The sequence below is a fragment of the Pinus tabuliformis genome, chromosome 3_1 (assembly GCF_031772625.1).
Source record: "Pinus tabuliformis cultivar Carrire ecotype Pingquan chromosome 3_1, CPIR1, whole genome shotgun sequence".
Taxonomy (NCBI): domain Eukaryota; kingdom Viridiplantae; phylum Streptophyta; class Pinopsida; order Pinales; family Pinaceae; genus Pinus; species Pinus tabuliformis.
Genome location: NC_142301.1, coordinates 602,501,157 through 602,515,248, shown reverse-complemented (window position 1 = coordinate 602,515,248; position 14,092 = coordinate 602,501,157).

Below are 14,092 nucleotides of genomic sequence, written 5' to 3'. Positions count from 1 at the left end.
GACTTTTAAAAATGTATATACTCTACTTTTTTAGATTGGAACATGTAACTAATAAAAAAACATATATAAATTAAAATCATAGAATTTTAATTTTATGATTTTATAATTTTTTTTATAAAAACACATTAATATTTATGCTTATTACCAAAAAAACACTTAATAAACCACAGTAGAAATGTTTTTCACTAGATTAATCTCTAGTATATATTTTGTTTTTACAATTAAATTAAATATAGTTTGATACTTCAATATTTTTGGAGAGGCAATATTTTTCCTTTTTTAAAGTTACATAATCAATTTTATCCAAAATAAAATATAATTTAATATACAAAATTTTCCAAAATAAAATAAGTATAAATCCATCTAAACTAAATATTTAAGGTTCACTTAGAGGGATTACATATCTTTATGTGTAAAATCACTTTTAAAGTGAAATGTTTGAAAAAGAAATTTTGCATCCCTCTCATCCTAGATAGATCCCAAAGAATATCTAATATGTAAATTTTCAATATTTAAATTATATTCTTAAATGCAATATAGAGCAAATTGCTTAAAATTGTATATTATTATTGTTTTATAATATTTCTAATTAAAAAAAACTAAACATGTATATTTATTTATTTTATTACAACCAACATTGTGTTTCTATTTATATAATAATTTTTTTGTCTTTAAAAGGGAAATGTTTCGACTCCAAATTGAGCACTAATGGAATCACACATTCTAGTAATACTAGGTTGTAGAAAAATCCTTGGGGGCTATAGTTATTTTTTATTTAAAAAATTACATCTTTCATTTAACTCTCAACTCATTAAATTTAAAACATCAAATCATAAATATATATACACACACACAACTATTTCATAAATGTCAAGAGTGGAATAGTTGCAACATGTTTCTGGAAATGAATTTTTCACAAAACTAATTTCTTTTGAAATATTTCAAGAGAATTAGTAACTTTGAGGCTAACACTATTACACTAAGTGAAACTCTTTTATAAATTCCGCAAACAAATTAGTTATAACATGTCTCTAGAAACTTAAACGCACTTACAAAAAGAAATTTTCACCAAATCACTGAATCTAAAATAACATATCTATATTTATTTCTCAAAAATAAAAATAAAAATATTAAATAAATAAAATAAAACACATTATATTGGATTATATTTTATTACATATTATATATTTTTTATTCATTCAAAAAAATATTATACAAACATATTGAAGTTTTAATTACACCAATATCTTTTGCTTTTCGAATTTGATTTCACTAAATTCATGGGGTTTTAATATACTTAAAAAAATATTCTCAAAATTAATTACATGTTGTATTATTAAATTCATAATATAAATTTAATAATAATATTAGTATAGATTTTATTAATGTAAAAAGATCAAATATCTTAAACACCATAAGATATTTCTTATGCAAGCAGTAACTATTTCTTCATGTTTTAAACACCATGCAATATTTGCAACTCAAGAAATTTCATTCTCTTAATTTGATATACTGAATAAAAAATGTGTTTTTATAATCTCTTAATGCATGCACATTCTTTAAAAATTCATCCTCACATTCTTAAGACGATTAAAATAACATATCACCAGAGTGCATTCGAGTGGAATCCAAACCATAAACGAGCTCAAACTATTAATTTGCAATATTTCATACCCTTTTAACATGAAGACATATGCGTCCAAGAATTCAACGCCATCCCGCGTTATCCAGGAATTCAGAGTCATCGACATTATCGTGTGGTATTCCATTGCCCCTAGATTGATCCCCCATTCCGTGGGCTTGAATTTGGGCCCTACTAGTTCAGGTGTTTGAATTCAACCAATAAACAGTAAGTGTCGGCTTGACCAACATTAGAAGACATTGGAATACTTTCCTTGCGGATAGACTAATCATCATCGCCCGTAGTCCTTTCACACTTGAATGGCCTTATGAGCTGCTGCCGTTGAGCTTTTACGCTGCCAATAAATTTGATCCCCACATGGATCCGCTCGTGAATATCATGCTTCTCCATCTCAATTTTGCTTTCTGTTTCCAAGCACAGGGGAGCAGCATCAGGCAATCAAACTGCGAATCGCCATCCTGGGGAGTAAATTATAGGAGGATTCTCACTTGTGTGCTCATGGCAGGGCTTGCTTCTGGCACTTGCAGAGCGCAAGGAAGGATGGATAGGCTTCCCCGGAAGCGAGGAAACGTAAAAAGGCAGGTATTTGCTTCCATGGTGTCACCGATTCTCTCATCGCTCAGAAGGATGGGAACAACTTTGGCCAAATGCATTCATTCTTGCTGCAATACTTGATGCAGTAGGGATAAGTCTGTGTATTGCAGCCAATATTTCAAATGTTTTAAAAATATAACATACAAATCATTAGCTTTTTTTCCTTTCTTTTCCGGAGATCTTCACTCGCAGGGCTTGAGTGCTGTTGAATGGTAGTTAGGAGTCGAGGTTATTTTGTTCAACACCCTCATTTTCAGCCACTGGCTGATTAATTTCGCTGCGTTTGGCTAGATGGTTATTGTGTTCTGATGCAATATGTCATATTCGGATATTGCCCTCCAAGTTTTTTGGTAGCCCTGGAAGAGTAGTCATGTTGTTTTTATATACGGATATTGTCCTCCAAATTGTGCTCATTGTTTTAAGCCTGTTCTAGTTGCATCGAGGGATGAAGTTGATTTTAAAACTAGGAGTTATGGAAGTAGTCCTACATCTAGTGATGAATCTCAGGGTCATGCTTCTATTGGTTTCACTGTTTATACTGCTCTTGATGATATAGAGATTTTTGATGTAACAAGTAGACTAGAGGAACATCAAGATTAAAACTTGTCTTCCACTTCTAGTTTTATTTGAAGATGGAAAATTGTGTAAACCTTTTTAGACTTATGTAACCTGTTTATGTTTTTGATGTTATGTTTCATGAACAAGTTTTAAACTTTTAAAGAAGATGATGTGATTTTGATTTTGAAATATCTGTTTAATCATGTTAATATGCTATTTTCAATTTTTTATTTCTGTCATCCATTTGGTTACTTATATATATAATATATTATATATATATAATATTATATATAACTTCTTAATATGTCAAATTTAATAATAAATTTTATTTCAAAATTTTTGACATATTTGTTTTCTTGATGTTTAAGTTTAAGTGATTTTATGTTCTATTTAGGAATTCAACAATTAATAATCATTGTTTTCCCACTACAAGGACAACTTTCAAACTCTAAAATCAATTAATTTCACTTAGTTTTGTCTATGAAAAATAATATGCCACTGTGTCTCTTGTCTAGTTTCTCAAGTTGTAGGTTGAAGACAGATAATGACTTTTAGTTGTTACAATTTTGGTGAGAGACCAATAAAACATTAGCTTTCCAAAAAAATATCATCCACATACTTTTTTTTGTAATGTGAATTTTAATAATCAATCGGAAATGAAATATATCATACAACCCTGACTCTTTTTTCTCACAATGTTCCATACACTGATAGAAACATCTTTGAGATGTATGAGACTAAAGATAGCAAAGGAGAGATAGAGGAAAAAAAGAAAAAATTACAAAAGAGCATCATCCAAATTGGGGTCATTCCTCAGAGTGACCTTTCTTCCTTTCATTTTGGAAACCTTGACCCACAATTCTGAAGGTGGGTTTGTCAAGGAAATCTAAAGATTATCATTGCTCATTGAAGGATTATTCTTGTCATATTCAAAGAAGACAACGGATGAGCTCGCTTCATTATTCCTAAAGAACCATTGTTATTCATTGTCTTTGTGCTTTCCAAAGGAGCATGGTTCACAACAGGATCCTCATGAGACTTTTGAGGATCTAAACTTTGTATCTTGTCCATTGAATACATTTCATAATTGGATCCTTTATCATGATTTTTTGAAATAGAGGAAGCCTTGTTGTCCATAAGAGGTGGGTTGTATGGCCTTCAACCTTTAGCTCTAGAATTTTAGTTGTTCTTCTTCTAGCAAGATTTGGACAAAGGGAAATAATTATATAAATGACCTTTTTGCTAGCAAAAGTAGTAGTGAAAAGAAATATTCTCATAATTTGGAGCCTATGTCCAATGAAAATCACCTATTTTTAAATTTGATTTTTCTAGCATCTTTTTGTTGATAACAATTTGCACACATATTTTTCCATAGGTGTAAACCCCCAACTTCCCACGTGAAGTATTACTTGCAAGGAAATGGCCCAAGGAGTTTCCAATGCCCCAAAATATTAAGAAATTCCACAAATGAGCAAGCATATTAGGAACTTGGACCCAGTTTGGAAACTTGGTAATGACTACTATAAAATGGTTAAAATATGGAAGCTAGGGGGTTTGTAATATTTTGGAATTGCCCCAAAACCATAAAATTTTCTACTAGTCTCCTTGTTCAGTAAAAACCTCCATGAAGAAGCATTTGGAGTATAAAATAACCTTGCAATCCTTGGTCCATGAAGAATGTATCCATTGATAAACATCAGTCGAGCAAGTCCATAAACCATTAAAATAGTAGATAAGCGTTAACTCTGCTTAGATCTGATGGAGGTTCTCAGGACCAAGGTGAGAAATTTCAATAGACGAAACTTCCTCTTATTTTTTGACCAAAAACAACCTAAGAGCCACCTAGCACTGAGCTGCATTTGGGACCGATTGTGCATGCATGACATCTTTATAATAAAAATCACGAGAGGAGGAAATCTTACCCTGAACCCCCATGCCCCCCGCCCCAATAAATGAAGGACCAATAAGATACTGGCATTTTTATCAATATTATGGACTAAAAGAGGGGAAGAATCATCCATTTTATTACCTTCAAAAAGTATGCATTGTATGACAAAGGGAAAACCCACCTAGACCTGCAAGGAGATCTTGAGGTCCCATACCAAATATATGGAGTAGACCCAAAGGACCAACAAATTCCTATAGAGAACTTTAACATCAAGGGCTTTGACTCTTTCATCATTCCCATGCTTAATTATGAACTCAATCTCTTGTCCCTTGGTTGAGAATTAGATCCCATTGCATTGAATTAAAGTCTAATGTATCAATAGGTCCTCGCTACGATATTCAATGCTTATGAAACTATAACCCTTGTTCATATCGTTCCACTGAAACTTCCCTGGTCTCTTCGCATGATAAAGGGTGTCGCTCTTGAAGCCCTCGACCCTAGGGCATCGAAGATGGGAACTATTCCATTTGGTGTATGCATCTTCCCAATGCTTGACTGTCCATTTCTCTGTCATATTTTTCATATTGGGGAAATCACGTGTTTTGGCAATCGAACGAGGGCTTCTCATCATCAACTTCCCACCTATGTAAATTGTGATGCAATGTCAAACCACACATTAGAACCATGACATTCTACCCTAATTGGTAGAGGAATTAATTCCTTTCACTCATTGATTTCATATGTGACAATGGAAACCACCCGAGTCTTCCTGTACTGTCTGTGCTAAACCATTTTCTCAATGTTACACACTCCGGCCCCATGGATTGAGAGGACCTCAATTTTTTTAAAGTGATATTCTAATATTACTCCTTGAAATAGTTGTTAAATCATCCACATATTTTATTTCAAAAAAAAAAATTAAAATATCTAAAGATATATAAAGTTTTAGAAGAAAAAATATTTTTAAATAATTAATATTGTAAGACTTAATAAAATTAGTTAAAATTATATATATATATATATATATATATATATATATATATATATATATATATATATATATATATATATATATATATATATATATATATATATATATATCCCGTGGAAGAAGTCGTAATTTTATTCATAAGACAAAATTACATTTTGTAGATGCTAGAGAGCATATGCAGAGAAACTATATCAGTTTTCATAGAAACCATAAAAAAATAAAGAATGATATATAAAGGACTATTCTTTTCTCCCTTTCTTTTTCTCCACCTGTCGCCATCCTCCAGAGTTGGGGGTAGTAGTTACGATGGAGAGTTGATTTTCTGTTATAGTTATGGGAGAGTCCTTGTCTGATTCAGATCCTTCTGATCCGTGGAAGAAGTCGTAATTTTATTCATAAGACAAAATTACATTTTGTAGATGCTAGAGAGCATATGCAGAGAAACTATACCAGTTTTCACAGAAACCATAAAAAAATAAAAAATGATATATAAAGGACTATTCTTTTCTCCCTTTCTTTTTCTCCACCTTTCGCCATCCTCCAGAGTTGGGGGTAGTAGTTACGATGAAGAGCTGATTTTTTGTTATAGTTATGGGTGTGTCCTTGTCTGATTCAGATCCAGTTACGATGGAGAGTTGATTTTCTGTTATAGTTATCGGTGAGTCCTTGTCTGATTCAGATCCTTCTGATCCATGAGTTCTCTTGTTGCCAGATATTTCCTTTCCTATTGTCTGAGGTTCTTGTTGCTGCAAAGGATCACTGAGGGATTCCTCTTGTTTTCACGTATTGTGTTGGACTTTTTGGTCATCATTTTTTACTTTACATTTTGTAGTCTCTACTGTGTCTTCATCTCCATCCAATGGCTCTGTATTTTGCCATCCTTTAGGCTTTCTCTGTTGCTGCTTGTTCTGATTGTGGGTGTTTCTTGCCTATGGACAATCACTGAGAAGGTGGCCTGTTTGAAGACATCCTCGGCATCGGAAAGCTGTATTTTCATAATCCAAGGATTGTATCCACTGAGTGTTATTGAAATTCAGTATTATGTTTGCTGGTAGTCCCTGGCTAAGATCTACTTCAACACATATTCTGGCGAAGGTAAATATTCCCTTCATGAGTCTGTCTTCATCGATCTTTAGAAATTTCCCCAAGGTGTTCCCAATAGCGATTAGAACCTTGTGGTGCCAAAAGTGTAATGGAAGGTTGTGCAACCTAACCCAAACTGGCATCTTTGATACCAACATTGTATTGGCATGAAAATCTGGGAACCATGGAGTGATGAAGAGCCCTACGATGCCCCAAAATCATGGCCCCTTATTAAGGATGTATTCCTTTTCCTTTTCTGTGTTAAATCTTACCATTAAAAAACCTTTAGGGCATAAGTAAATTTCACAGTTTGGTGTCTAGGTATTGTGGATCTAGTGATGCAGATCGCCAGATCTGGGCCATTACCCATTGAATCTATAGATAACTAAGTGGGAAAATAGATCTGAGTACAGAATATTTACCTCAGCCATTGCAATGGTGAGAGTAGGATCCTCCATTTTTTGTTCAATAATGTAGGGTCCAGGAAGTTCAAGGGCTATTGTAGGATTGGCTTCCGATTTCCCTTTACCCTTGACAACGTCCTTGAATTAGCCTGTGCTCTTGGAGTTTGGATTATTTGAGCTGGTTCCAAAGCATCCACCTCGCAGACAGAGATTGATGATAACGGTTGAGTCTGTGGTTATGTTCTAATCTTGGAGGGTGTAGTTGTCCTGTAAACTACGTCCTGTGTAGATGAGATTTTGCCCCTGTTCTGGTATGCCAAGTAGGTTCTGTATTTTATGTCGTAGATTTTGTATGCTGCTGCCCTTCCATAACTTCAAGCAATGGTGCCTTCCTTTCGGTGTTTTGATGAAGATCTGTGTGAGATTTGCCTCTCTAGGGTTTGAGTTCGACTGATTTTGTCCCCACTCTGATGCTCAGATCGTCCTGATCCCAAATCCTACATCGTCTCCCATTTGTTTTCTTTTTGGATTTCCTTTGCAATGAAGGCCCAGGATTCAAGGCATAGGATTAACTTGTCGATTGTGTGCCCAAAAATCTGGACTTTGTGAAGGCTGCTCGATCTTCTAAGTGCCTGATCTACTGGTTCAATAGCAGATCTGAGCTGCTAGCTGCTTCCTGTGGTGAGTATGTGATGAGCCCCAAAAATGGGTAACTTATTGGGCTCATTTTTCCTATTGTTATCCATTAATCCACCATTCTTCATAGTTTATGCATGCTTTTGAGTATATTTATGTTAACTGAATAAATGAGAATAGTCACTTGACCATGAAGTCTAATACGTGCTTATTGCAGATTCTTGGACATCTTTTGGACCAAGGTCAAGCATTTATGAGGCAGTTGACAGCTAAATATGAGGGAACAAGGCTGAGGATTTGTAGGAAGGGTGTCTCATGCACTAAATGGCCCCTTCTTTGAGTTCTCCACCATCAACTTAGGGTTCAGTAGCCCACCGAAGATGATCCCCAATGGCAATTGAGGAGCTTTTGTGAAGTGGCTGATTACTTGTAGTTTTGAGCAGCCAAGCCCCTTGAGTTAAGGAGGGCTATTGGAGGTCCTTGTAATGCATAAATAGGGAGGCTTCTAGCCTTCGTAGCTTAGCTTTTGAACAGCTTTATTTTTGCACTTTAGTGCTGCTCTGCCTTCCAGCCCATTTTGGAGCTTTTGCTGTAAACATTTTTGTGACATGGTTATTTTTTCAGTAATGGAGATCAGTTTCATTTTGCATCAACTCTGAGCTTTTTCGTAGGAGGCTGTAGCTCTTGGATTTGGGCCCAACCCAAGTGCCAGTAACTCCTTTTGTGTATTTTTATATGTTTTTGCTGCATTCCTAGAATAATTTCTGCTACTTAGATTAACATATTGCTTTGTTACTTAGGTCATTTTTGATGATTGAAATAGCTTTTCATGTTCAGGTTGATTTGATAGGTTGGTAACAGAAAAGATCTTCGAAGAAGGCCATCAAGCAACCCTTGATCTCACCTCTCCCTCCTCAGGACCATGAGCTGAGACCAAGGTGTCCTTGCTTCCACAAAAACGTTGTTCTTGCTTCTTCATGCAATTGCTAGTGTTAGATTCCTAGTTGCAAAAGTTGATACCAGATGTGATTACATATGTAGATTTGTTCTTGTCTAGTTTTCACAGCTATCTTACATGATTTTCTACAAAAAAAGTTCTGTTCATCATGATTGTTGGGTTTCTAGGTCAAATTAGGTCAAAATAGCTAGATCCTTGGTTTGCATAGTCTTTGTTTGATTAGTTTTGAGAAATAGTGTGCAGATCACCTGTAATACATCCCTACCTATCCTTCCTTCATCATACAACCTGCTCCAACCCCAACTTCCAGATTCCTTCTCTTCATTTGCCACACTTCTCCAATTTGACATAATTTCTACATTTTTGTGCAACATTGCTCCCTCCATCCTTGAACAAATCCAACCATCTTCATCACTTTGTAGCCTCATTTACTAGGTCCTAGACCTCTTCATAGCCTCATCCAACCTCCATTTCCACTTTCCCACCTATTTTCCTCCTTCAACCCTCAAAAATCCTCTCTCAACTCTTCTTGTAGAACATCCTGTAAAACCCCTATAGATTTCCTATAGAAGATCACGTGGGAAGTTTCTCGAGATCTGATCGCTGTGAACTCTCTGGAAGGGTGCTAGGGACCCCTTAGGCCCTCTTCTCACCTTCCCAACCACCTGCAAGTGCCTACCCCATCTCCTTTCGTCCATCAAACTCTGCACAATCAAAAACAGTAAAAGCACATGCATAATAATTCTGCAAAATTACTCAAAAATACAAAAAGATGTTTTTTTTAGCTTAGACACATGCATTTTACCTTTCCAAGAGTCAATGGAATCCATTTCAGTAGCATTCATCTCTTTTCTTGCACCAGTAAGGTTAGTGAGTAAAACTAGGGTTTGGTAAGGTTTGCATTTCCTTTCCGCTTTTAGTTTCTTTCTGTAAATAGATTAGCCTCCTTAGAGTTAGCTTTTGTCCATCACAGTTAAAAGCTTCTTCTGAGAGCTCATAGAAGTTGGCTTAAGCTCCTACCGGACTTGTGCCAGCTAATGAAGTGACAGCCTGTGGCAAGAGCTAGTACTTGTGCATATAGCACCATCGCTTCCAAGTTTGTTACAAACTATCGGGTTGATAAAAGTAAAGAAGGGAGTCCTAGGAGTTGCAGAATTATTGCTGCAATACTGGAGCCCACCATCTTTTTGGCGCCATTTCCGGGGAAGTGTCAGAGTATTTGTGATTGCTGCTTTTCTTCTATTTTCTTCTACAATCTTCTGCTCAGTAGTTTATTTCAGCAAGCGTAGAGTAGTTGTTTCATTTCCACTCTGCAATTTCATTTCCACAAAAGTAGATTAGAAATTTCCTGCTTTCCTAGACTAGCATTTCAATTCTGCAAGCATAGATTAGCATTTCCATTCTGCAATTTCAGTTCCGCAAGCGTAAATTAGCATTTCAATTCAGCAATTTCAATTCTGCAAGCATAGCTTAGCATTTCCTTTCAAAATTTTCATTTCAGTACGATAGATTTTAGTTAGTTGTAGTTCAATCCATTTCAGTTTTGCAGGTACAAGTAGAAAAATCAAAAATCAACCAAAAATATTTCATTTTCATGCCTCATAGGAACAGAGACCATACAGGAAAATTCTTACCTAACACCCCCACCACATCACTGAGTCACCCTTCTCTCTTCTTCAGTGGTGGTGATCCAGAAAAACCTATAGGAGAACCTCCAGAGATATACGAAGACCCTATAACAGAAGAAGAGCAAGAAAACATTCCTCTTGAGACCATGGCTAAACACAGGAATGGTATAGGGAATGAGGAAAGAATAGAAGGTGCCTTTCCCATCCAAGAGACAAATGGGGACACAAAAATGAAAAACATAAGTCCCTTAGCCTTACCTCACTTCCATGGATTGACCACTGAAGACCCTGATACCTTCTTATTTGAGTTTGTTGTCCTTTGTCGAACTTATGACTATGCAGAAGATAAGCAAAAGTTGAAACTCTTTTCTTCGACCCTCAAGGATGCAGCACTACACTGGTTCACGGGGTTACGTGGAAACAGTATCAAAACTTGGGCTCAAATGCAACAAGCCTTTAACAACAAATACCAGGACTATTGTAGGTCAAAGGAAACGAAGGGAGAAATCTTTCGAATGACTATGGGAAGTGATGAGCCTCTGGAAGACTATGAAGAAAGGTTCCAACTCAGTTATAAAAGGGCCAGGTGCACAATTGACCCCAAATCTCTGAAGTTGCTTCTGCTCCGAGGAGTCCCTGAAGACCTTCTAGATACCCTCCATTTGCTAGCTGGAGGAGACATCTACCAACTACCTTATGAGGACATAAAGGCTGTGTTTAGAAACCATTCTAGAGCAGCCTGGAAAAGAGGTAGGGGGAATCCACTTTCAGCTAGTGCAACCTTCTCCAAACATGAGTTTACAAATCAGATGGAAGACCTTAAAAGCGAGGTGAGACAAACAATTTCCATGCAACTGGATACTTTTTGAATCCAACAGAAGAAAGAGGAAGCTGAGAGGGCTTTGGCCATCTTTTGTCCTAGATGGAAAAGGAAGCATCCTAAGAACGAGTGCCCATTACACTCTGTAGAGGTATGTTTTGTTTGTGAGGAAGACCACCCTACAAAGCAGTGCCCAACCTTACCCAGACTTAAAGCTGTGTACCAAGGGGTTGAAGGAGGCACTGAACCACTCTATTTCCTCAACCAAAGGAGGCCACATGGATCCAGACCTTACCAATAGGGGATGCAATGGACATCCCAAACATATTACAACCCCAACTAGTCCACTCACATACCTTCTTGGGGTCCCCCCACTCATCCTTCCTGGTCCGCACCCCCTCCTTGGTCATATCCACCTCAATACCATACTCAAACTGTTGCTCATTCGTTTCATTCTCATGTTCAGCTAGAACCTTATTGGAATGCACCGTAACAGGGGTGGAGGCCCCAGTACAACTCTCCTTCCGCAATTCTACCTCCACCACCTGCTCAACCATAATCATTACCTCCTGCTCCTCCAAGACAACCCTAGATGCCTGCTCAACCGAACCCGAACCCCAACAATAGATAGGCCCAGCAGGTGTATACTGGAGAGACAACATGCCCTACCTATGTTGTGGAGATTCAGGAGATCAACCTATGATCTGGGAAGGTCCTTCCAGATCGTCAACCTCCTCCTCCAGAGGATGAAGAAGAGAAACAGGAAAGTGAACCCAAAGCCATTCCACCCTTTCTTGAGAGACTAACTGGAAACACGCAACCAAACCCAGAAGAGACTGAACTTTTGGGAGAACTTAAACAACTATGTGTAAGAATACCACTTTTCTAGGCCATCAAATATGTACCAATCTACAACAAATTGATTAAAGAGAAGTGTTTCAGGCACCCGGGTAGGTGCAAGAGAGATGCCCCAACTATCAATGTCATAGGACAACTGTCTGACCTAATGTTGGGACAAGTAATATTTGGACCCTGGGAGTCCTGTAGTGGATGTCCACATCAATGGCACCATAATCCCCCACACCCTGATCGATCTAGGGGCTGCCATTAATGTGATGACCAGGGACACTATGCTCAAACTTAACCTTCAGGATTCCCTGAGAAAGACCTCGACAGTACTGCAGTTAGCAGAACGCTCCACCGTGACTCTTGAAGGGATTATGGAAGATGTCCTGGTCTCTGTTGATTCTTGGGAGTACCCTGCAGAATTCTTGGTCCTTCAGCCAAAGGAAAAACTCACTGGGTACCCCCTCATTTTGGGAAGGCCTTGGTTAGCTACTGCAGATGCTTACATCATTTGTCAAGCTCGGAGCATGACCATCAAGAATGGGCCTATGTCCAAACAGCTAGTCTTATACCCTCCTGCCCAACCTCTGCTAGAACATGACTTACTTCTCTGGTTGGAGGAGGAAGATGAGGATGAAGTCTACTCTACACCAATGTGGACAGTGGAAGCCACCCAGGGAGGTCGTCAAACCGAGGATGACCTGATTGAGAATTTGATTCAAAATCCACCTCCCAGTGTGCTGCCATTAGAGGAGTTGGTGGAAGGTACCCAAACCAGCGCTTTAGTGGACCTCTGTGTGGCTGATCCAACCTCTCTCAGAGTTAAGAATGTGGAATTTGGCCCTGAAAGAACCTTGAAGATCAACTCATCCCTATCTCCCTCTCAAGAGAAGGAGCTGTGTAGCTTATTGAACTGCCATTTGGATGCTTTTGCTTGGAGCTATAAGGAGATGAAAGGAGTCCACACTTCAGTCTGTACCCATCACATTTACGTTAAAGAGGATTGTAAACCAGTCAAGTAGTCTCAGAGGAGAATGAATCTGGCCCTTAAAGACATTGTCAAAGAAGAACTGCAAAAGTTGTTGGATGCAGGATTCATGTACCCTATCTCTGACAGCAAGTGGGTTTCTCCTCTGGTGCTTGTGCCCAAGAAAAATGGGAAGTGGATAATCAGTGTAGATTATCGAGAACTTAACAAAGCCACCAAGAAGGACCATTTCCCTTTGCCGCTCACAGATCAAGTGTTAGATGAGCTGGCAGGGAAGAAGTTCTTTTATTTCCTAGATGGATTCAGCAGGTATAATCAGATCCAAATCAGCCCAGAAGACCAAGATAAGACCACTTTCACTTGTCCATGGGGTACCATTGCCTATCGGGTCCTTCCCTTTGGGTTATGCAATGCTCCTGCCACTTTCCAGAGAGCAGTGCTGAGCATATTCACTGAGATGGTTCATGATTCGGTGGAATCTATATGGATGACTTTACCCCTTATGGGTCCAACTTCCAAGAAGCATTGTCTAACCTAGGAAAAGTTTTAACCAAGTGTATTGAGATGAACCTATCCCTCAGTCTTGAAAAATGTGAGTTCCTGATGACTGAAGGGACCGTGCTAGGTCATACAATTTCTCAGCAAGGCTTACAGGTGGATCCGAACAAGATTGCTATCATCCAAAGGGTTCTGCCTCCTCAAAAGGTAAGGGATGTTTAGAGTTTTTTAGGCTTAGCGGGATATTATAGAAGGTTCATTAAAGATTTCAGTAAGCTAGCCTCTCCATTATTTAGCCTTTTGGGGAAAGATGTTGGGTTTATATGGACTGACAACTGTCAAGAGGCTCTAGATGTGTTGAAGGATAAGCTGGTAACTACCCCAATGTTGAGAGGTCCAAACTAGGCCCTGCCTTTCCACATTCACACAGATGCCTCAAACAAAGTCATAGGAGCAGCCTTAGGACAATTTGAAGAGAAGCTACCATATGCCATATACTTTGTCAGCAAAAACCTGTCCAAGGTGGAATTAAACTATACTATAACCTAGAAAGAGCTC